We start from the raw sequence: 24,232 nt of genomic DNA, 5'->3' as shown, positions 1-24,232 counted from the left end.
CAAAAACTTTTTACGCCACACGAGACATAATTACCCAATTATTTAAATGAAACATGGTTTTAAACGATGACCGTTAAGGGCACTACCAACGTGGGTAGTTTGGGATCGATCCATAAAATAGTTTAACTTAAATGTCAGGAGATGTCAGGGAACAGAAAACGTTTCAGGAGTGAATTTGAAATTTTCCTTGAAATACAGAATTTAATTCCTTTTTTGACAGGAGACGTATGAAAACGTTCGCATAACCTAATAGATGGTGAATTTAAAGTTTCAGAACGATCGACTTATTAGTTTGGGAGATAGACCTCAGGTTTGCATTTGGAGATTGGACCGTGATATGTTGTTGCAAATAATGTGATTAAAATGGAATTCTACAAAAACAAATGATATTGGCAAAGGTTAATTTCTTCGTCAGCATTCAGCAACACTGTCGTGGTTACCCATCGAAGTTAATCTTGAACTTGTATAGCTTCAAGAGCCGATGGCAAGTCCAACTTGGAGACCAACATGGACAGGCAAACTTCTGGCTCAGCAAAACTGGGGCCACAGCAGGGAACGCGAACCTGAAATAAAGTTAAAAAATGTATGAGCATGTCTACGCATACAGATTAGAAGTCAATGTTTTATAATAAACTTCACGGCAAGTTGTTAACATATGGTGCTGGAAATAACAGTGCCATTCATGAACTCACTAGTCTGTCATCCATCAGTACGTGTCGTCAAGTGTTATTAAGGGTGCGATTCATAGACGGCACTTTAGGCTAAAGTATACTTTAGCCGGGCTAAAGTCTACTTTTTCCGTTTCATAAACGCCACTTTAGAAGAAAAATGGCCGAATCGTCACTTTACCGTAAAGTGCCCAACCGGAGCTCACTTTAGGGCTAAAGTGTCCTTTACGGATGAATAAATATGGCTGCACCAGCTGTTATTGAGGTTGAAATATGAAGATATTTGGGTTACGGCAATGAATATGAACTAATTTTTCGGTGAGAACACAGCGGCAAACTGGCGCGTTTCAAGAAATAACCAGACACGTAATATATGTCTTTTCCCGGAATATATATCGAGTCGGTATTGATGGAGATGACCCATTACTTATATTTTGAAGGTTAACTCTATCGGTCGTGTGATAATTACAACACAGTAAGTGGTTGGACAGGTTGGCATAATTTATGTTGATTTTATATACAAGTTAATTGTTAAGTTCTTAGGTTATTTATGCGTTTATATTCTAGAATTTTCCTTAAAGATACTTGAATATGATAGCAAAATTCTGTTTACATTGGCGTCAATAGCCTTCGTAAACAAAGACTTGATTTTTATATTGTTTGGCCAGCGAAATGCTAGTTTATATACCTTGCATTGCATTTTAAGCGTTTTCATTCAATATTTGCTTAATGTACTCTTTCCGTATGCCTCCATATCACGATGTTTATGTTATTTTGAAACTAGAGTCGAGTTTCTGTTTCGTTTTTCGACTATGCATTTGAATGTTTACAATGATGATATAAGATCTCGTCATGAAAGGCAGCAATAAAAAGTAAAACGTACTTTCCTTCATAGTCATATTATCAGCAGCAAAGCAATGTTTTCTCAAGGATGTAGGATTGTTATGAAATGTTATTTACACAGCATCACAGACTTCACTGACATTTTTTAATTCGTGAATGGATACTCGGGTTACGTATTCACATATATCGAGGCATCTTTTAACGTAGACAAAGAGATATTTATTGATATAAGTCCATTCTCACATTCAACATGTTTCATTGCGTGGCCATTCATTCATTGGTTTTGATGGTATTCGTGAATGTACATTCTCGTCCATTTCTCTACAATATATAACCCCATAGGTCAATTAAAATATTGGTAAGCACAAAAGAATTCAACAAACACCCATACCTCATTCAAAATATGCGTCCAAATGAGACAACCACTGATCGGTAAATCTTCAAATTAATTGGTACAGTTTCAAGTTAACGCGAGAGAATTTCACTATTTCACCCACCTTCAATGGACGTACACCATCAAACTTCGACTAAAATGTAGTCCAAACAACCGTATGCAGTTAATAATACAACATGATCATAAAATGACGTGAAAATATCAGCATTTGAATATTTACTTCGCTGGAAACATCGAAGGGCATTACCAATACATGAAGATAATTAAAAGTGAGCTTTTATTCAGCCAACTCAGTCATTAACGTACAAAAAAGCTAGTGGGGAAAAGCTTTCAATGACGCAGTATTCATTTACATTTGCACATCATATGAGAAAACGAGAAAATGCAAACTAATAAATCTTAGCAAAATAAAACACGAAAACCCAGTCGCCAGAAACATGTAAACAAGTACGCATTTAATATCGTGTGTCATCTTTTTCTTCACTTTTTCGCAGCGTTCATTGCCAACACACTAAAATTTCAATGCTTGATCGAGACTTTAGGAGCTTAAGTGCCACTTTATAAAGTGAGATCCTTGGGACGACTCTGAAACGAACTTTAGCTAAAGTCTCACTTTACCGTAAAGAGAGACTTTGTAAAGTGAGCAATTTCAGTGTCGTCTATGAATCGCACCCTAAAATAGTATTTCCACCGAGTTTCATCATTCACAACTTTAAAAAATATCCTAACTGACGTTCCAAAGAAAATTAATGTTTTTTCATATTTCATGCCATCACTCGGAAAAACTCCTATGTCAAACTTTTCTCCTCGAAATTACATTTCTCGACCGATGTACTCAGGATGACTATTAAATTTATCACATATTCACACCTTCCATTCCCATAAAATATCATTGCCGTCAGAATCGAAATATTTTAATTATTCCACCCGATATCCAGAAGAAATTATCATAGGGCGTTAGCTTGGCCCAAAACGTTTTCCCCCGTTACGTAAACCTGGAGACCCTTGTCGGTATTACGACAGTAATCTCAGTAAACGATCAAGGGTTGAAAAAAAGGGAAGATTTCGGCAATGAGTTAAATTACACTTGATGATCACGAGTAAATTTCTCCAAATCCCGTCTTAATCTCCCGAGTTTCGTTGCCATGAAAAACGTTTGGGCCAAGTTGACGCTGGCGCGATGCATGCATATCGCCGTTCAAATAATATGATTAAAATGGAATTCTACACAAATAAAAGATAATGGCAAAGTGTATCAGACAAAGAAAAATATATTAAAGCATACATAAGTGTCGAGTTTCGTAGCCTTAGATTAATTAGTTTAAAATATATCCCATTAGAAGTGCCCGAGATATTGCAATGGCTGATTTTCCGATATAAACATTATATCTTATGAACAGTAAAAACCAACGGATTTTGATGGGACTAGTTTTAAAAGAATAGGAGAAATAAGGCAATTGTTCGTGACGAGTGTCAGTGCGATTGAATTAATGGTTTAATTAATATGTTGCAATCCCTGTCTGTCAACATGAAATTCGTAGAGTCAAACACAATGTTATTCATAAAAACCATAGTTACCGTGGGATTTTGATGGGAGACGCTTTAAAAGAAAGACAATAATAATGCCCACGTTATTGTAGAGTTTCGTAACCCTAGAGTTAGTAATTTCAAAAATATCCCATTTCAAGTGACTGATATTTTGCAAAGGTTGATTTTCCAATATAAACATTATATCTTATGAACAGTAAAAACCAACGGATTTTGATGGGACTAGTTTTAAAAGAAAAGGAGAAATAAGGCAATTGTTCGTGACGAGTGTCAGTGCGATTGAATTAATGGTTTAATTAATATGTTGCAATCCCTGTCTGTCAACATGAAATTCGTAGAGTCAAACACAATGTTATTCATAAAAACCATAGTTACCGTGGGATTTTGATGGGAGACGCTTTAAAACGTAGATAATAATTATACAAACGTTATTAAAGAGTTTTGTAACCCTAGAGTTAGTAATTTCAAAAATATCCTATTTCAAGTGACTGATATTTTCAAATGTGTAATTTCCAATGTAAACATTACATCTTACAAACCGTTAGAAGCATCGGATTTTAGTGGGACAAGTTTTAAAAGAACAGAAGAAATAAGGCAATTGTTCGTGACGAGTGTCAGTGCGATTGAATTTATGGTTTAATTAATATGTTACAATCTGCCGGTGAAAAAATAACATTACATGTGTCATACAGAAAATTATTTGTTTAAGCCATAATTACCGAGGGATTTGGACGGGAGACAATTCAAAACGTAGGTAACGTTTAAACGAACATTTTTGTGGAGTTTGGTAGCCACAGAATGAATAGTTTGAAACATATCCCATAAATGTTCACAAAGTTGTCATCGTGTCAACATGCAAATATGGGAACCCACTGTGGAGTATGTGGCTGTATGATGCAACACAATATTTCTTAACATGCAACAAAACTACACTAATAATAAGCACTGTTGTACACATGCATTTAAAACTTGATCATTTAATCACTTGCACACTGCTCACTTCACGGTCACACGCATTTCTTTAATACTTTCACAGAAAAACTTCAAAATGCACCGATCACAACAAAACTTCACTTCTAAGACTCGGGCAGGATTCCTCGTAAGACTTGCTTTCTTAAAATTACCCAACAGCCATTCAACAGTTGAAATGCATTTATGTTTCTCAAGGGTACATTTACAGGTTGTCGGCGGCGATCGGCTCATCACAGTTCAACCTGAAAAATTGACAATAATAAAAGCACGTATTCCCGCCAACTTCCATTGCACATTCAAAATATATCGACACCACTTCAAACCACCGATCCATCCCCATGAACAGAAGACGTAGCTAATTCAAAATTAATCAAAAACACATCATCTCTTAACGAACGATATCATGCAATCACATTTGCCGGTCGTAGAACAGGCAACACGATAACTCGACTACATCAGTAATAAACTCCAGTGTAGAAATGCAATCATAACACGTAATCTGTAGTTAACATCAAAGGCATTTATTTAACACTCGTTACAGAGATTTTGTACCACCGAAAATTTTCCCGGAGACGTAACTTCGCAAAAGGTGCCTGCTCTTGGAAGTACTGCTTTCATTATTTTGATAACCTCGACAACACAGGGATATGATGCCTAAATTCGTCATTCGTAAAAATTGAAAGTTACGTCGAATCGATCGGGATAGCCGAATAATCCACAAATTGGAACGAAAATGTATTAATCCCGTGATATGAGAACGGCTGCTTTTTTGACCCCGGTAATCCGACAGCTGACGGGAAAAACAAGCGACGTTCGGGCCCCGAACGAGAAACAAGACAATGCCGAATTCCTTACTTTCAGCAGACTATATCCTAGCCACCACAAGACAATGCTTTTGGGCTCTTATTCTGTACATGAGTCGCAATAAATAGCACATGCTATTCTGCGGGTCATCATTGCAACGAGACCGTATTCCAAATGAAGCGTTGTAATATTTTTTTTCGCAACGGGAGTCTTGCCAAGCTCCGCCCAACCTAGTATGAAAAACTTGGGTAGCAATTTCCGTAAACATTAGATATTTCATATATTTTTCTGTATTTAACGGAATATTGACTCGCAATTATAAATACTCGCTTTATTTACTTTTAAAAATCATAGTAAACCGTGGATGTACATATGATACGCATTGAAAATCTCATTTATGAAATCAGCTGTTAGTCGAGGGTATGAGAAAATGACGTGGCGGTTATTTGTTTTCGTATCGGCTAATCATTATTATGTGATCACATTTTAATGTGGAAAATACAATCGGCATTAAAAGAGGGCGTGAAACCAATTTTTTGCGAGCCACGGCAAGTTCCTATTTCATTCAAAGGAAAGGTTGAGAAGGAACTTGACAGGCTAGTATCTGAAGGTCGTTGGTTCTTCAGAGTTGTTTAACCTCTCTTGCTGACTGGAGTGATAACAATTCATTGAAGCATAACTCAAGTAAATGTAATGTACTTACCTTTTGTCGAGGGAAAATCCCATACTTAAAGAACTACATTTTAGGTTAGCGTAGGCTGAATAGTTAGCATAGTTAGCATAGGCTGAATTTTCGATAACAACATTATGTCATATAAACGGTAAAAACCAGTGGATTTTGATGGGGACGGTTTTAAAACGTTAAGAAAATTGAGACAAATATTCGTGATTAGTGTCTGTGCAACAGAGTTAATAGTTTTAAAAATGTGTTACAATCTGATACTGAGTATATCATTTTTCCATTTTCAGACTCAAAATTATTTCTTAAAACCATGATTATCGTTGGATTTTGACTCGTGACGTTTCAAATCGTAGGTAACATTAAAAAAAACATTATTGTGGAGTCTCGTAGGCACAGAATGAATAGTTTGAAAAATATCCCATATAATGTGCCTGACAGTTAGCAAAGGCTGAATTTTTAAAATCAACATTATTTCATATAAACAGTAAAAACCAGTGGATTTTGATGGGACCGATTTTAAAACGATAAGAAAGTTAAGGCAATTATTCGTGACTAGTGTCAGTGCGACTTATTCAATGGTTTGAAAAAAATATTACAATATGTATATGACAAAATGAAATGACAGCTGTCATACTGAAAATTATTTGTTTAAGCCATAATTACCGAGGGATATTGACGGGGGACGTTTGAAAACGTAGGTAATATTTAAAAGAACAATATTGTGGAGTTTCGTAGCCAAAAGAGGAATAGTTCGAAAAATATCTCATATTTTTTCCTGACAGTTACCAAAGGCCGAATTTTCAAAATCAACATTATGTCATATAAACAGTAAAAACCAGTGGATTTTGATGGAATCGGTGTTTAAACGATAAGAAAGTTTAGGCAATTATTCGTGACGAGTGTCAGTGCGAAGGACTCCACGGTTTAATAAATTTGTTACATTCCGTGGCTCAAAAAATCAAATGTCAATCGCCTTAATGAAAATTATTCGTTTAAGCCATAATTACCGAGGGATTTGGACGGGAGACGTATCGAAACGTAGGTAACATTAAAAGGAACATTATTGTGGAGTCTCGTAGGCACAGAATGAATAGTTTGAAAAATATCCCATAAGTTGTATTCATGTCAACATGCTATTCTGGGAACCCAGGGTTGAGTGTGTGGCCGTATGATGCAACGCAATATTTCTTAACATGCAACTTCACTACATTAATAATAAACTCTGGTGTACACATGCATTTAAAACTCGATGGTGTAATCGCTTGCGCACTGCTTAACTTCACGGTCACACGCATTACTTTAAGACTTTCACAGAAAAACTTCAAAATGCACCGATCACAAGAACGCTTCACTCGGACGAATTTTTTTGCAATGCACACGACGCGGTGAGTGTGGAAATTTGTTGCACATAGGGAAATATAAAGGATCACACGATACAGCCTCTGCGAAGAGGAAATGCAGCAAATTTATAGTAAATATCTTGTCGTGGGCTGATTGCCTGATGCTCCAAGCTCGCCTGCAGCAGATAGTTCCGAAGGCGCCACTGGGGGCACCACCTCTCGGACGTCGCATCAATCAGCTGTCTACGAGACGTTATTTTCTCGGTACGATTCCTTCAAATAATACCGCGTTATACAGAGTATTCATACGAATTCCTCCTCGGTGAGTGCACCGCGTTCTTTACCCGCTCACTAATAGAGGTTTTTGTGGTGTGGTTGCCACGGCAAAGAGTCATTGTTGGTCGAACGTTGAAAATGCATGCTTTGGAGGAGAGAAAGTACTTCGGAAAGGTAACGAAATGTCTACGATGAAGCGGAATGGTATTTAAAAATTCTCCAACCTTTGACTCTGTGGGGTTAAGAAAGCATCGAGGCCGTTAAAAATATTTTTTTAAATTAAAAGAAAAACAATCTGCAATGCTCTTCTTATGGGATAACGGTCACGGCACGTCGAGGGCCCCGAGGCCGTTTTCGCATGCGATGGACGTGAAAGGAAAAGCGTATTCCATCACTTGAATGAATTTCTAAGGTATCTTCAAAATTCCATTCGATTATTCCAATTAAAAGTTGTATAAAAAGTCATTGCAACGTTAATATGTCACGCCATGTTTTCCTCAGCCAGGCTGCGGTCCCAGAGTCCCGGGTTCGAATCTCGGAGTCGGTCGTTCTTTTGAATGGTATTTTTTCTTTCATTTTCACGACGTTATCGTTTCCCGAGACCTTCGTGCGAGCGACGCCTTCGTTCTTCGGCGACCGGGGCCATTTCATGCATTTCGCGATCGTCAGCGCCACCGCAGCCCAACTACTCGCGCCAGACCGAACGCGCGCAGAATTCAAACTCGCCACCAGAACGGTCGTCGGGTACGCTTTTCGAGGGGGCAAAATTCGACGTTCCCCGCTTCGATCCCGTACGAAACGGTTACCATCGAATACACCTGCGAGTCGATCGGATCGACGCGCTCCAATACCCGTCTCTGCATCGACGTTTCTCCCGAAAAACGCGTACGAAGTCGGCAGTTTCGCGATGCGGGCACGCATTCGGTGACGTGCCGAAACCTCGTCCCGAGCGTTTCTCGAAGAGAATCGCGAACGCATTTTCCCATTTCAATCGGCTCCACGGACGGCGATCGCCCCGGGAAGAAATTGCAATGTTTCCACCTTCGACATCGAATAAATCCGAGATCCGATCGCGCATTCCATCGTCCGCGGTACCATCCCACGAAAACACCATTCCGCGGCACGGAAAACCGTCGAAATCGAATCCACGATCGATATTCTCCTCGGGAAAAATTTACAAAGTCGAACCTATCGAAAGTGACCGCGGTATCGAATCGATACCGAGGTCGAAACGTCGCGGAGAAAAAATATCCCACATTTTTTTATATTTTTTTTCGACGTCCGATGCCGCGACGCGCACGATCGCGACCCCGCCGCCGACACAAAACCCAAATCTCTACGAAATTCGAAAATTCGCGAACGGCGGTCGCCACGACAGACGCGCGTTCCAGATGCGAGACACACCGACGTCCCCTAAAACCACCCGAAACGACCCGAAAACCTTTCAAATTTTTTTCTAAAAAAATTTTTCGGCGCGGCTGCGCCGCGCGGGAGGGGGGCGGGGGGGGGGGGGGGGGGGCCGGCGAAAATTATTCTAAGTCCAGAAATTTTTTTGAGCGTCCGGGACGAAGCATTTTCAGTTCGACCGGCCCGCCGTCTGCGCGACGGGCCGGTCATTCCGCTCGGAAGCGGAAAACCACCCGAAAAGCCCCCGGGGACTTCCTTCTCCCTCGCGAGGGAGACCCAGAGTCCAACTCCAGGTCGGAAGCCCCGGGGGCTGTTCCGAGGCGCCGGAGACGCCTCGGAGTCCAGCCCGAAGGCGCGGGTTCCCAAAAGCCCCGGCGGCTTCGTTCCATCCGCCGGCGCTGACCCTCTTTCGAGAGTCTGAACGCACGATTACGAACCAGGGGAGGTCTTTATTTCCAGCGCGCAGAGACTCGTGAGAGCTAACCTCGCCTCCGACACCAATCCTTTCCCTCGCCTCCGTCGCCGTCCCCGACGGCCTCAGATCCTTACGGTGGAAACGAGGGCCGGAGCTTCCCGCGCCACGATCACCCAGTCACGCATTTTTCTCGCGACCCATCACTCCACATCCGCGGTCTCCCCGACACTCCGAAGTTCCTCGCGAAACGTACCGGTCCCAGAAAAAAATTTTTATCTCACGAACCCCGGTCACCGAGCCACGAATTTCCTCTCCGCGGCCCGCGTCACTCGTTCCCCGTCCACTATACACGCGTTCCTCACTTTTGCGCGCAGCGGGATTCTCCGCAAAAAATTTTTTAAAGCATCACTCGACTCCCTCGCGAAATATTCAATTCCGCGCTTCCGCCGCGATTAAAATCTCCATTCATCGCGAATATTTTTCCGCGACGAGCATCGCTCCGCCGCCGCCAGATGGCTTCCTTCCCTCCTCGCTCGAGACCCCCGAACGTACCTCCGCGGCGAGCAGATACCAACGCCGCCGAGGGCGAACTACTTGGTCCGGTCGGAACGCGTACGGGATTCGAACGGTGCAAATGCGACGCCAGACATTTTTCAACGGCACATTTTCAAAGACGGACTACGAGAAACGACGGAATCGATTATTGCATCACGGGACCGCTGTCGGAAACCGGTGACCATCCAACGGAAAGGAATGCGAACGCACTCGCGGAGAAATTCTATCCTCGAGTCGCCACGATCGTGACGACTAACTTTTCAAGGATTCGGTCGCGTGCTCGCCGACGGCCACACCGCGTACGATTCACCGGTTCTCGTTCGATCACCCAAGTTAAACCACGTAGGGCCCGAAAACACCGGGCGTAATTTTTATTCTCCGACCGATTAAAAAATATTTTCGATCACCGACCACGAGCGATGCGTGCCCAGAATATGTCGAGAAAAATTCTGTTCGGAAAGATGAACGTCACCCCGTCGAATGTTTCCCAAGAATTCGCGCATCCGCATTCGAGGGAAACGGAAATGAATTCACTGCGTGGTATTCGTCCCTTCGTCGACGACTTCGATACGAACGAAGTAATGTCAGCGGTCGCCGACGAACTCGCAGCAAAGTAATAATTAATCTCGACCTTCCCGGGACGAGCATCGCATCGCGAGTGCTCAAGGAGTAACACGCGCTGCCGCCAGATGGTGCGGGGGGGCCTGCTCCGCTGGTCGGCGACTGCCTCGCCGGGCGCGTACTCGCTCAAAATTTGAAAGTTCCATTTCCCCGAGGGAGAGCGAATCGATTACGACCGAGATCAAAAATTCCAATCCACGCACTGTCGAGTCCTCGGATCTCAATTGCCGTGAAAGATTACTACTAATGACGGCGATGGCACGAAGCCTTTCCTTCGAAGGACGCAAAGCCCGCGAAGGACGGGACAGATTTATTGGAACGGTTTATCATCGAACACACGACGTCCTACGAAGCACACTGTCGGCGGGCTGTCGAAGACATTTAAACGCCCGGTTTACGGAATCGACGAGGCACGACTGAGATCGATTCGAAGAGATGAATATTAACGAAAGCGTCACAAAGACCACGACAGAACCGGCGTCATTTCGGTAACCCGCTGATGAACATGAATCATTCGCTTCGTCTTCTCACGGCGGCCACCGCACGAAGTAGTTACCCGCATTCCGCCGCTAGATGGTGTCCTCTCCGCAGTGCACTGCTCGTGCGACTCACGGTAGGAAACTTATAATCGCCCGTGGGAGTGCACTGCGGAATAATTATTCGCCACGCAGCGGTAATCCTTGCCATAACGAACGAACCGTCGACTCATCAAATGTGAAGTATTGATATTATCAGGAATCACAGAAAGTACGATCGTACAACATGATGTCTCGGCCCGGCATTAACTGGCAAGTAGGAAACAGAATTAAATGGTGGTGAAGCAAATTGGAAGTCACGGGAAATTTTATGACGTTGGTCGTTCGAAGCAAGCCGTTAAGTTTTCCTTCACTGCTGATTCCGCGGGTTCTTTTCGTGGACAATTGAATCGTCAATGTTTGCTGGGAGGAGTTCTGACACGTCCAATAGAGCATGCCTACCGAGTGGTGCTCGTTAAAAATTTCTTCGGCAATGCTACGCGAAGCTCACATCTCCACGAGATTCAGCGAAAGAAATATTTTATCCGAGGAATAGATTGAGGGAGTTCTCTACCGAAACGAGCGAATTACAACACCGAGACATTACCAAACCGACCGCGATTGACAATGTGTGTGGGGAAAATATCTTTGAAAGCCACGATGGACATGTTTTTCATAATCAATTACAGCTCCGATTATTGCACTATTCATTTGTATTCTGCAGGCGAGACGCTCATTAATCATTCCTCTCCTTCAAATATTTACCCGGCGTCGGTCTAAACCGTCCGTTGCCATGCAACTTTAACGACGGCTGTCGACCGCGGACTCCGTTCGTTCGCAGTTTCCTGCGGCTGGTAGAATATTCTTCGATTCTGCGCTCACGTATCTAAAAGATTTCGCGAAATTTAACGGAACAGAGTCGGACGACAAACACGCTTCGATTGCAATCGCCGTCGCCAATGCATTTCATCACTCTCCTTCGACACGCTTCCACACTAACACTCGCATTTACAATGCACGCTTTCACAAGGAACGAGGCGTTCTAACGGTGACACATAAAAAGATGCTACGGAGTAATAAACAATTACCCGCGTCTCGTCCTGCGACGCGAGCACTGCCGGAGTACAATCTGCCGCCGACAGATGGCGCGGGGGGGCTCTTCGCAGTCGCTCGCCGTGGACGCCCAGGGCGGAATTTAAAATGTCGTCTCTCGGTGGGAATTCTATCCCGGATTGCGACTCGGCGCAAATATGTGACCGCTCTCCGTGACGAACGATTCGTCCACTCATCCGCGGTCGATAGTCGTGAAATGCGGAGAACAAATGTTGTCACTTACAACAATGTACTATATTTCCAACGACGCGAAGCACGGAACATCCGTCAATAATCCATTCCTCAGACACAGTATCGTTCAAATCGGAACGCGACCGCCTCGGTAATGACCACCTGGCAGTGAAGTGTCTTTCCTCCGCCCGCCATTTGCATTTCATTTCGGCGTTCCAAGGGAGCGGACCGCTTCCACTCCAGCACACTCCGTGCGGCCAAAGAGGGTGAAGGGCAGGGGGCCGCGAGGCAGGGAACATCTCGACCGCAGGTGCTCGTCGCGAGACGTTCCTGGCTCTCCAGCATGCATACTTTATATTTTTAAAAATCATTCAAAGGTCGGAAAAACCGCTCCAAGCACCTTTTTCACGCGTCTTCCCCCAATTACTCCGGAACCATTGCGAACCTCTCCGATATCCTTCCAGCTCTCGACACATCATCGCATTCCGTGCTTTCGCTGTGAATTTCACGTCTTCATCACGTATTTCAGTCGCCCAAAAAATTTTCGAAAGTCGCCCCTACCACTTCGGCAAACTTTTTTTCACCCAACTTTTCCATTTAACGCGCCGTGAACGATCGCATTCGCTTCGAATTTTTAAAATTAACGTTCCGCATGTTAATATTCATTTTTCTGCTTAATTACGACCACGTCCGACTGCATCTTATAATTTTCCACGAATTTCCAAAGTCCTCCCGAAACGTGGCGACGAATTTTTTTCGATGGTTTCCATTTTTTTACTCCTCAACGGTACACTCTGACGCCGAATCTTTTCCATTTTCGCAAATAACACAACATCGTACGTTTCAGCCATTGATTTCGTTCTCTCCAGACCTCATCTACATATTTTCCAAGATTTTCGAAAGTGAAGGCGAAACATTTTCTTCACATTTTTTTCAAGTTTCTAATATTTTTACCTCCGTTACCTCAAATCTTTCGGGATATCTCGTTCCATTTCCTTTTACTACGAGTACGGATACACATTACTGCTCGATTCCGTGCCCATACGATGGAATTTACTAATTTTCCACGAATTTCATAGGTCGACGCGTACTAAATTTCACCGACTCTTTTCGAGGTTTTTCATTTTTTGATGCACTTTTGCTACCTTTTCTTCCCTTTTTCTTTACGCATTCGTAAAGAACAATAAATTCCACGCTTTCCTGAATTTTTTCACGACGAACGAACGCATTCTTCTAATGTCGAGTGAATTTCAAAGGTTTCCGACACTAATTTCGCCGTTCCTTTCCCATCGATTTTTCACGTTCCGACGCATCCCGAGACGCGGAGAATATTTTCCTGGAGCACGCACGCACGTCACGCGTCCACCCAGTGAACGTGGACCACACGGGAAAATTACACGAATCACCACGACTCGATGATGGAGGTTTTGCGCGAAATTGGGCGTAAAAATGCGCCTTTTAAACCCCTCCCGGTGGCATGGCAGTGCGCATAAATTACGCGGACGTCCACGAACAACCCCCACACGATATCCGCCACTGATAACGCCGACATCTTCACACCGGGGGGTCGAAAAAAATTCCCCCCCGAATTTCCGTCACCTCGCAGGGGCAGTCGACGCAACCCGCATCGCACCCACATGCATTTTACCCATTGCAACATGCGGGATTTGCTCGAATCGCTCCAAATCGCTCCGATACCGTCCGATTTCGTTCCCACAAGTCCTCAATCGATTCTAACGACGTAATCGTTTCCATTCCGGAAGATCAGAGCGATATCTCGAATTTTTTTTCTCGCCACTTTAACACGGGAAACCCCATTGAGCATGGTGGATTTGCTCGCGTCGCTCCCATTCGCTCGTTTACCGTCCGATTAGCCAATCACGTGTCCCCAATCGATTCTAACGACGTAATCGTTTCCATTCCAGAAGATCAGAGCGATATCTCGAATTTTTTTTTTCAGAAATTTTAACATGGGATTCCCTATACAAGCACCCCGGATTTGCTCGCGACCTCGTAATTCCGCCGTTTCTCGTTTGTTTCCCTTCCCACAAGTCCACGGGCGACTCTTGTGACGTCATCGTTTCGATTCCCGAAGATCAGAGCGATATCTCGTCTCTTTCCGAGTCAAAAATTTTACATGGGAAAGGGTACCCGCTTGGCCGCGATTTGCTCGTGACGTCATAAATCGCTCGATTCTCTTTTGTTTCGCTTCCTTCCGGTTCGTGAGCGACTCTGATACGCCAATCGTTTAAATTCCAGAAGATCTCTGCGATATCTCCAGTATTTCCGATCGCATTTTTTTACCCGGGAAATCCCATAAGAGCGTTCCCGAAGTCGCACTCGAACACGTTTTTCGATTGTTTTCCATCGAAAAATCGCCATTTTTCAATAATTCTCCGGAATTAAAATATAATTTTCGTTACTTACGAAATTTAAATTGCCATTCTGTAAAGACAGCATTTTCCGTCAGGAAACAAGCACTCCATCTGCAAAAAAAACATCTTTTCATAAGTTTTATTCGTACCTTCCAGTATTCATTTCAAATATTTTTCATTAGTTAATTATAATTATCATAAATTACAACTTTATTATTTTTTTTCATTCTCTTTCAGCTTTACTTGATGAAATATTATTTCATTCTCGTCGATGAAAGCAACAGTCCACTAAGCGCATCTCAGTTGGGAATTTGGAATCGCCCGTGGGAAAGCAATTGGGATAATTATTCGCAACGCAGCGGCAATATGAGAATCCTTGCCATACCTAATGAACCATCGATTGTCAATTGTCGTGAACTATTAATGTTCTCGACAACAAAGGCAAACCGAACGACCAAATCCTCGCCTTAAATTCGCAAATAATATCGTTAATTAAGCCAAGATTCAAGCACAATGTAGTGAACATTTGCATAATTGGAATATAGAGTACTCTTGTAGCTCAAAATATCAACCAAAACGTACCTCATTATGCAGTCTTACGTGGATTTCGACGATTTCCTAGGGATTTTAAACCAATATTTCAAGTACGGATGCCACTGATATTCGTTTGGCGAAGGAAATGTTGTAGCAAAGCAATTACTGAAAGGGGCAGTACAATCTGGGAAATGTTTGTGAGTTTGCCTTTGACGTTTCAAAATTAATTCCTCTTTTACGTCCGATAACATACCTTGGGCTTCGTTATGCTAACACTTCCCTTCTAAATTCACATGTTAAGTTATCACAGCTTACCATGAAACGTTGTCCCTGCCCTAATTATTTACGTTATTCCGCTGCCAACAAAAAATGAAATAGCACAAAAGGAATTACATTCCCACGAAAGGAACGTTAAGAATAACCAACGACGCCTGACGAAGAACACTATAGAACCGGCGTTATGTCAGTAACCGCTGATAAACATGCAATAATTATAACTGATATTAATTATTCGCGTCGTCTTCTCACGACGGCTACCGCTGCAAGAGTGATCGAGTAGTAATTCAGATTCCGCCGATAGATGGCGCGGGGGCCTTTTCGCAGTCGCTCGCCGTGGACGTCCAGAGCGGAATTTGAAATATCGTTTCTCGGTGGGATTTCTTTCCCGGATTGCGACTCGGCGCAAATATGTGAACGCTAGCCACGATGAATGATTTATCGACTCATCCGCGGTCAATTGTCGTGAAATGCGGAAAACAAATGTTGTCATTTACAACAATGAAACACCACACTGTATTCCAACGACGCGAAGCACGGAATATCTGTAAATAATCCATTCATCAAACACAGTATCGTTTAAATGTACATGATCGGAACACGACCGCCTCGTAAATGATCATTTGCCAGTGAAGTGACGACTGTCAAGCGGTGTCTTTCCTCCGCCCGCGATTTGCATTTCATTTCGGCGTTCGAAGGGAGCGGACCGCTTCGACTCAAGGCAGGAATACACTCCGTGCGGCTGACGATTCTCGGCATCGCGGGTGCAGGTCAGGGGGCCGCGAGGCAGAGAACATCTCGGCCGTAGGTGCTCGTCGCGAGACGAGGAACTTTACCATCGCATGGCATTGTGTGTGCTCTCGATGACACATCGCGCAGTGTCCTTATGACAAGAGTGGGTTCACGATCGCAGTACGGAAAGAGAAAACGCGATAACACGGATAAGCGGGGAAAGAACTCGGCTCGGTTATACCATAGGTGATTAGAAGTGATTCATTCATAAGCCGTGAATACCGGACCATTTCATTAGCATATTGATTCCGCGACGAATGCAGTGAGCGATTTAATTGTTAGTCACCGTTCCTTCCTACTCTGAAAATGTTTCGTGTCCGAGTTGCTGCTCGCAGTTGTCCACGATTCAATTTTACATATTCCCTGACGGTACCGTAAGTTCTTACTACATTTTCGCATGCCACGGTTAATGACAATCGTTCTCCAGCCATTGGAGTGAAGCGGAAATTACATCCTTTCGCGAGCGATCGAAGAATTTCCTTATCCGAATTAATTATTCCTCGTGAGTAGTCAGGTCTACTTTCCTTCCTCGATTGCACCCTACATACGTCAAATATCCTTCCTCTTCTCAATGAGTAATATCGTCACTGTCTGCCAGTGTCAACGACTTATCCTTAAACCGAACTCCCATAGTTGTACATATTCGCAGTACACGAGAAAAGTTCGCAGAGTTTCGGAGTATAGCCGTACATTTAGTCAGTAAAGGGAGAGAACCGATTAATTAATATCTTACGAATAGGCAATCCACATTTCTCTACATTCTATTAAAACGCACGGAACGACTTAATCCGTAGCAATAAATTTCCGTGCCTTCTGCCTTGAGTATATGTTAATGAACACACTCGTCTCTTCCACAATGATTTTCAAAGCATAACTCAATTATTTGGTAAGCTTTTCGTGACATTTAACTGTTTCGCTTGAGCGCTGAACAATATAGTTACCCTTAGTAACGAAGTTATTTGGTTTCCTGTTGGCTGATTGCTACACCTAAACATTTCAATGCAAGACGTAACGCGAGTACAGCAAATAATGGAAACTTTGCATCGCTAATTCTTTCAACGTTACGTGCGACGTAACATAGCAACCGACGGTGGAAAATCATGGAATTCGCTTATCAAAAATGCCACTTTTTGCACCTCCTGCTAATTTTTATTGATAGGGAAATGTTGTCTGCTTAATATAAATTGCCTCCCGAAGACATATAAGACACGGGAGAAAAAAATCGATGAAAGCCATCGAACACCGGATTCGCACTCCAGAATAAAGGTTGATTATTTGCAGTAATAAAATATTACGGCGTTGGTGCTACCGACATCTTTATCATCCGATTTGGACTAGTTGTTAGAGTACGTTGCTACCACGCGCGCGGGGCCCACGTTCGATGCTTCAGGCACGCAATTTTTTTCACAATATTTTGTATTTCTTTCGCTGCGGCTCACGTTAAACTTTTAATTTCATTATTTCCAAACAGAACATAATTTTTTCTGAGAGCAAAATCTTTAATATCAACAAATGTAGTTTCATCATCCTTTCGATTTCATTAGTTTTCATGGGGCTGCTGTGGCCTGTAAGTTGACAAATAGCAATCCAATTTCATACACTTTATACAAATCGTTTGCTGATTTCTACCGAATATTTTGATGTCCCTCGTGAACCGAAAACTTTGATAAATTTAGTCATAACTCCATAATTCTAACATAATTTTTTTTTCGTGCACTGCATCGGAAACCATTCCTGCTATTGTGTTACTTCAGCATGTTAATTAGGAATGGTCTGCAAGGGAAATGCAGAAAAAGCGAGAATGTTATTGATATTCTCCCCTTCTTCGGTTACTAGTGAATGACTCCGTCTCGTAATAATATGCCATACAATAACTAATAACTAGCTGGTCGCCTATTTCGCACTTGGCTGCGAACTGTCCGAGTGTGGTTCCGCCGCCGCCGCTAGATGGTGTGGCGTGCTTCTCTCGGCGATTCACAGACTTTCTCTGCGCACATCGGCCGACGGAAAGGCGGCTACTGAAATAAGAAACATTCCTTCGGGTAACCGCGCGGGTGAGAAAATCCCAGAGCGCCTATTTTCCCCTTCATTAAATCACGGGAATGAAAGAAAATTCTAAAATGTGATGCATCATTCCCAATGCAGTCCCCCGTGACTTCGAAATAAATTTTTAGCCGTGGTGGACACGGATTATCGTAAACACCTTTTCCATTTACACCGGAGTCGCGTTAAATGCCGGAATCGTCTAAAATTATGCTCCCTCGTCACGAGCATTCTCTTTCGTTGCAGTTGGAAAGTATTACTTGGTGAATCGGATTATTCAGCGTCCTTGGTGGAAGATGTATTTGTATTCCTCATTCTCTAATTCATTAATGAAGACTGTTTGAGAAAAAACCAGTGCGACATAATCCATTTCGTGCAGTCAGTTGTAAACATTTCCCTCCATACTGTTTAAAGTTTTATTCGTCCACAAATTTTTTGTAACGCACTGTCTCTTCGTGCGAGGTACCGCCACGTGGAAAGAATCCGGGGGTGGGGAAATTCTTGGGTCAACGAAGACAACTTTCTTGGGAACCCGTGTGTGGGGTAGTTCCCACGCTTGGATCCGGGTGGTGGGGGACGGGTTCCCCCACCACGAACCTGAACGCATCGAGGGGGGCAGGGGACGCCGGGAAGAAAAAAAAAGAAGTTCCAAGGGGCGAATTTTTCAAAAGACGCAATGGCCTCCTTCGTTTGTTTCCCGTCGACGTAAAAAGTGAGTAAGTGTTTTCTATTCATGGCATCATTCAATACCTGCCGTATCGAAAGACTTGCACGCGAGGATAATCACTTCAATGACAGCAACACATACTTTCATGGCATAGCACCATTAAAAAATGTGGAAAGGTAATAGACTGCCATTAATGGAAGTAGGGTTTTGCAAGGCTTGGAGATAACGTTAACACTTGAAAAAAAACGCTCAATGGATATCGTTCCTTCGTCAACAGTACACTTTCATTACATTCACGCAATAGTCATGTCGAGGAATTTATCAATCAATGATCGGTGTATACGTCCAATGAAGTATTCCATAGCGCAAGTGAAACTTTAGGGTTGGAAATATTTCCGTCGGGAATACGTATCACGAAAACAAATGCCAGTCGCCCGTCTGCATGGGAACATGAAGGGGACTCTTGTTCCCACGGTCGGATATGGTGGTGGGGGAAGGTACGTCTCCCCGACCAAGAAGCGGCAGCGTGTGACGTAAGCAACTGTCGATAGGGTAGAACTTTGAATCGAGGTCGGCTCCCTGCCAACGGACAGAGTTTTTGAAGTGGCGCACTATCGTTCGTCAAGCCGAGATTCAAGAACAATGTAGTGAACATTTGCATAATTGGAATAGAGAGAATTCTTGCTGCTCAAAATATCAACCAAAACGTACCTCATAATGCAGAGTCTTACGTGGTTTTCGAAGATTTCCAAGCGATTTTAAACCAATATTTCAAGTACGGATGTCACTGTTAAAATTTGTATGGCGAAGGAAATGATGTAGCAATCCGGAAATCCTGAAAGAGGCAGTACAATCTGGGAAATGTTTGTGAGTCTGCCTTTGACTTTTGAAAAGTAATTCCTCTACTACGTCCGATAACATTCCTTGGGCTTCGTTATGCTAACAGTTCGCTTTTAAAATCACACGTTAAGTTATCACAGCTTGCCATAAAACGTTGTCCCTGCCCTAATTATTTACGTTATTCCGCTGCCAAGAAAAAATGAAATGGTACAAAAGGAATTACATTCCCACGAAAGGAACGTTAAAAATAACCAACGACGCCTGACAGTAGGAATGGGATGTGTAATCGTCAACATCGTTTATTGTTCTTTCATTGCACTTATTAGACTTAGCATTGACACGTATTATTAATCAAGATCTGCCAATTGGCATCACTTCACACATGCAGAGTAAAGAACGACGATATAACACGCTAAACAATACAATTTAATTATTCCGTATTCACTAATGTGAAACCAGCAATCCGTTGCTAAGGAAAACATTAGCGAAAAATATTCTTCCTTCAACTCTTTCGTCAACATTTTAAACAGCGCACAGTGTCTAAGATACAAAGTGCAAGGGAAAACCATCAACTTCTTGGCACAGAGAAAGGCAAACAATTTTAAATTAAGCCACGATTCACTCAACTTGTAACAATTAAGGATGCCGCGAATAATTTCGGTTTTCTTAGGATACACAATAACACGTTGGGATCAATCAACCGTCATCATCGTCAAACAGTGAATTAATCACTACATAGTTTACTTTTCCACGCAAAAGAGAAACGCAAGGAACAACACAGTCGACGAATACGAGCGTGAAAAGTGTTTAAATAAGTAATACTTACTCGGCTCGCTGGTTGTGGATCACAAGTATTCACCTGCACGGCTATCAGCATCGCTTTTGTCAACACTATTGATTCTCCTGCATTTCACTCACTTTTCCAATACATCCATCGACACAGACACTTTCACTCTTTTCCTCACGTTTGCTGAGCGTCACAAAGAACACTACAGAACCGGCGTTATGCCAGTAACCGCTGATAAACATGCAATAATTATAACTGATAATAATTATTCGCGTCGTCTTCTCACGACAGCTACCGCTGCAAGAGTGATCGAGTAGTAATTCAGATTCCACCGATAGATGGCGCGGGGGGGCCTTTTCGCAGTCGCTCGCCGTGGACGTCCACAGCGGAATTTGAAATATCGAGCTAAGAGAAGATGGAATGATGCAAACAGTGCTTTAGATGGCAATATGTTACGAGGAGGTATGAAGTGCAGGACATGATGGGTTACGAGTGGCAGCTTCTACATGAGATACAGAGGAGATTGAAGGTATTGATGGAACGAGCGCTAAGAGAAGATAAGATGATGAAAACAGTGCCATTGATGGCAATAAATTACGAGGAGATTCTATCGTTCTCACGTTACTTCACTTACTTAAACTCACGTTAAACTTCTAGTTTCATTATTTTCAAACAGAACATCATTTTTCTGAGAGGATAATCTTTAATATCAACACTGAAATGACGGTTTCATTATCCTTTCGATTTCAGTAGTTTTCATGGGGCTGCTGTGGCCTGTAAGTTGACAAATACCAATCAAATATTATACACTTCATCCAAATAACGCCTTCCCACATATAAGATAATCTACGCCAAACATAATTTTGCAAAATCACACATGAATTGCGGCGGCAGAGGGGAAGAGAAAAATGCCTCCCAGGCCTTCCGCCCCTCTTCCCCCCCCCCTCCGCCCTTCCCCGCCCGGCCGAGGACGACAGCATGCCACGGTCCCAGGAGCCGGGAATTTCCAAAAATTCTGTAGCCATACCGGCAAAAAGTCGTGCCCCCCCCCATTCACTCTCACCGAGTGATGTCAGCCTCCAACCACATATCGTTTGCAAAAAATTTCGACGACCTTAATCCAAACAACCGCTCCTCGCATACCGAATTCACATTTGAGGCATTACGGCCGGTATTCTCCTCTCCCAAAATCACTCGGACATGTATTTTTCACGCCAACCGCAACCCGCCGGAGGCGACTTTTGCGACTTCAGCGGTCACCTTATGAAGGTTATTATATCTCCCCTTCTAAATCTCCTGAAATAATTTTTTTTCACACCATTTCTCGACGCAATTCCCTTTCCAGCACCTTCCCCGAACGAACGACACCGGTTTCAGATTTTTACCTGCTCGGGAAGTACCCCAAACGCAGTACTGTACTTCGAACATCGAGTCATCCAAAAAATCGAGTAAGTTCACAACAGCGGCGCACTCGGTTTTTTTACTCGACGGAAGACAAGTGCGCAAATTTTACTCCTTCCGAATTTCGACCCCGTTTTCACAAAAGCTTTAGTTACATGCCTGCGGAACACGACCCCGTTGGTATTTTTCAAATATCTGCAAAACTCTGGCCACGGTGAATTTTTTAAACATTACCCCCCCCCACTTTTCTTTGGGACACTTGGAAACGTCACTTTCCATTTTTTTCCCCTCCCACTAGGCCGATTTTCGTTCAGTTTCTTTTAAATTCGCAATTATCATTACTATACGCTCATGTCCTATGAATATTGACTCTCCAGCACGCATCCTTCCTATTTTTAAAAATTATTCAATGGTCGTCGGAACCACTATTTTGGGCATTTCAACGCGTCTTTCATTTATAATTCAAGAAGTAAGGCGAAAGTCTCCAATTTTCTTTCGGATTCCGAAAGAGCACCACATTACACGTATTCGAAATGAATTTCATGCATCCAGCACGTACTTTTAAGGTCGGAAAAAATTTTCAAATGTCACCGTTAACACTCTTTCACGTCCACGACTCAACTACAAAGTTTTACACGGATTTCCCGAATAACATGGTATTTAAAAATCCGAATTGCTGAGTATCTTGTTCTGGAATGTGTGTTGATGTGAAATAACACGTAAAACATTGCTTGGTGGCCACTTTGTGTTAAATAAACGGCTTTTTCCGTCATCTCGACTGCTCGGCGTGGCATTTCGGAGTTAAACTCAGGGCAGGAATTTAGTGTACATTTGTAATATTAAAAATCTGAAACCAAGTGATTGTCGTACACACACGTTGTATGGTGTTGACAAAGATAAGAATTACATTTCTGTCTCGATGTTATAGCTTATGAACGCCTTAGAGTTTGGAGTTACGAGAAGGGAACCAGTACTGCATTATTATTTTTTTTCCAAAATTTACCATTTTCCACGAATTTCATAGGTCACCGCTAACCCGAATCAAAGAGTTTTTTTTTCAGCACACGATCGATGCTTCAAGCACGCATGTTTTTTTCACAATATTTTGAATTTATTTCGCGGCAGCTCACGTTAAACTTGTAATTTCATTATTTTCAAACAGAGCATCATTTTTCTGAGAGGATAATCTTTAATATCAACACTGAAATGACGGTTTCATTATCCTTTCGATTTCAGTAGTTTTCATGGGGCTGCTATGGCCTGTAAGTTGACAAATACCAATCAAATATTATACACTTCATCCAAACAACGCCTTCCCGCATTTAAGATAATCTACGCCAAACATAATTTTGCAAAATCACACATGAATTGCGGCGGCAGAGGGGAAGAGAAAAATGCCTCCCAGTAATGTCGCCTCACCTCCAGGCCTTCCGCCCCTCTTCCCCCCCCCCCCCTTCGCCCTTCCCCGCCCGGCCGAGGACGACAGCATGCCACGGTCCCAGGAGCCGGGAATTTCCAAAAATTCTGTAGCCATACCGGCAAAAAGTCGTCCCCCCCCATTCACTCTCACCGAGTGATGTCAGCCTCCAACCACATATCGTTTACAAAAAATTTCGACGACCTTAATCCAAACAACCGCTCCTCGCATACCGAATTCACATTTGAGGCATTACGGCCGGTATTCTCCTCTCCCAAAATCACTCGGACATGTATTTTTCACGCCAACCGCAACCCGCCGGAGGCGACTTTTGCGACTTCAGCGGTCACCTTATGAAGGTTATTATATCTCCCCTTCTAAATCTCCTGAAATAATTTTTTTTCACACCATTTCTCGACGCAATTCCCTTTCCAGCACCTTCCCCGAACGAACGACACCGGTTTCAGATTTTTACCTGCTCGGGAAGTACCCCAAACGCAGTACTGTACTTCGAACATCGAGTCATCCAAAAAATCGAGTTAGTTCACAACAGCGGCGCACTCGGTTTTTTTACTCGACGGAAGACAAGTGCGCAAATTTTACTCCTTCCGAATTTCGACCCCATTTTCACAAAACCTTTAGTTAAATGCCTTAGGAACACGACCCCGTTGGTATTTTTCAAATATCTGCAAAACTCTGGCCACGGTGAATTTTTTAAACATTACCCCCCCCCCACTTTTCTTTGGGACACTTGGAAACGTCACTTTCCATTTTTT

At 43.0% G+C, this 24,232-nt stretch overlaps 1 long non-coding RNA gene and 1 other non-coding gene across 9 annotated transcripts in view; one reads left to right on the top strand and one right to left on the bottom strand.

Moving 5' to 3' along the window:
* The window catches only part of LOC124173581, a 289,573-nt gene that overhangs the window by 218,391 nt on the left and 46,950 nt on the right, over positions 1 to 24,232 (bottom strand). For 7 of the 8 annotated variants that reach the window (XR_006868619.1, XR_006868618.1, XR_006868629.1 and 4 more), the window contains exons 3-4: positions 4,173 to 4,667; positions 441 to 563 (exon numbers count right to left, since the gene is read on the bottom strand). This is a non-coding gene — a transcript (uncharacterized LOC124173581). The remainder of the gene's footprint in view (positions 1 to 440; positions 564 to 4,172; positions 4,668 to 24,232) is intronic. The other variant, XR_006868627.1, reaches the window with a different exon arrangement.
* The window catches only part of LOC124173583, a 58,850-nt gene continuing 39,284 nt past the window's right edge, over positions 4,667 to 24,232 (top strand). The window contains exon 1 of the long non-coding RNA XR_006868668.1: positions 4,667 to 4,846. This is a non-coding gene — a long non-coding RNA (uncharacterized LOC124173583). The remainder of the gene's footprint in view (positions 4,847 to 24,232) is intronic.

The sequence above is a fragment of the Ischnura elegans genome, unplaced genomic scaffold (assembly GCF_921293095.1).
Source record: "Ischnura elegans unplaced genomic scaffold, ioIscEleg1.1, whole genome shotgun sequence".
NCBI classification, from domain to species: domain Eukaryota; kingdom Metazoa; phylum Arthropoda; class Insecta; order Odonata; family Coenagrionidae; genus Ischnura; species Ischnura elegans.
This window is presented reverse-complemented; position numbering and strand designations above follow the sequence as displayed.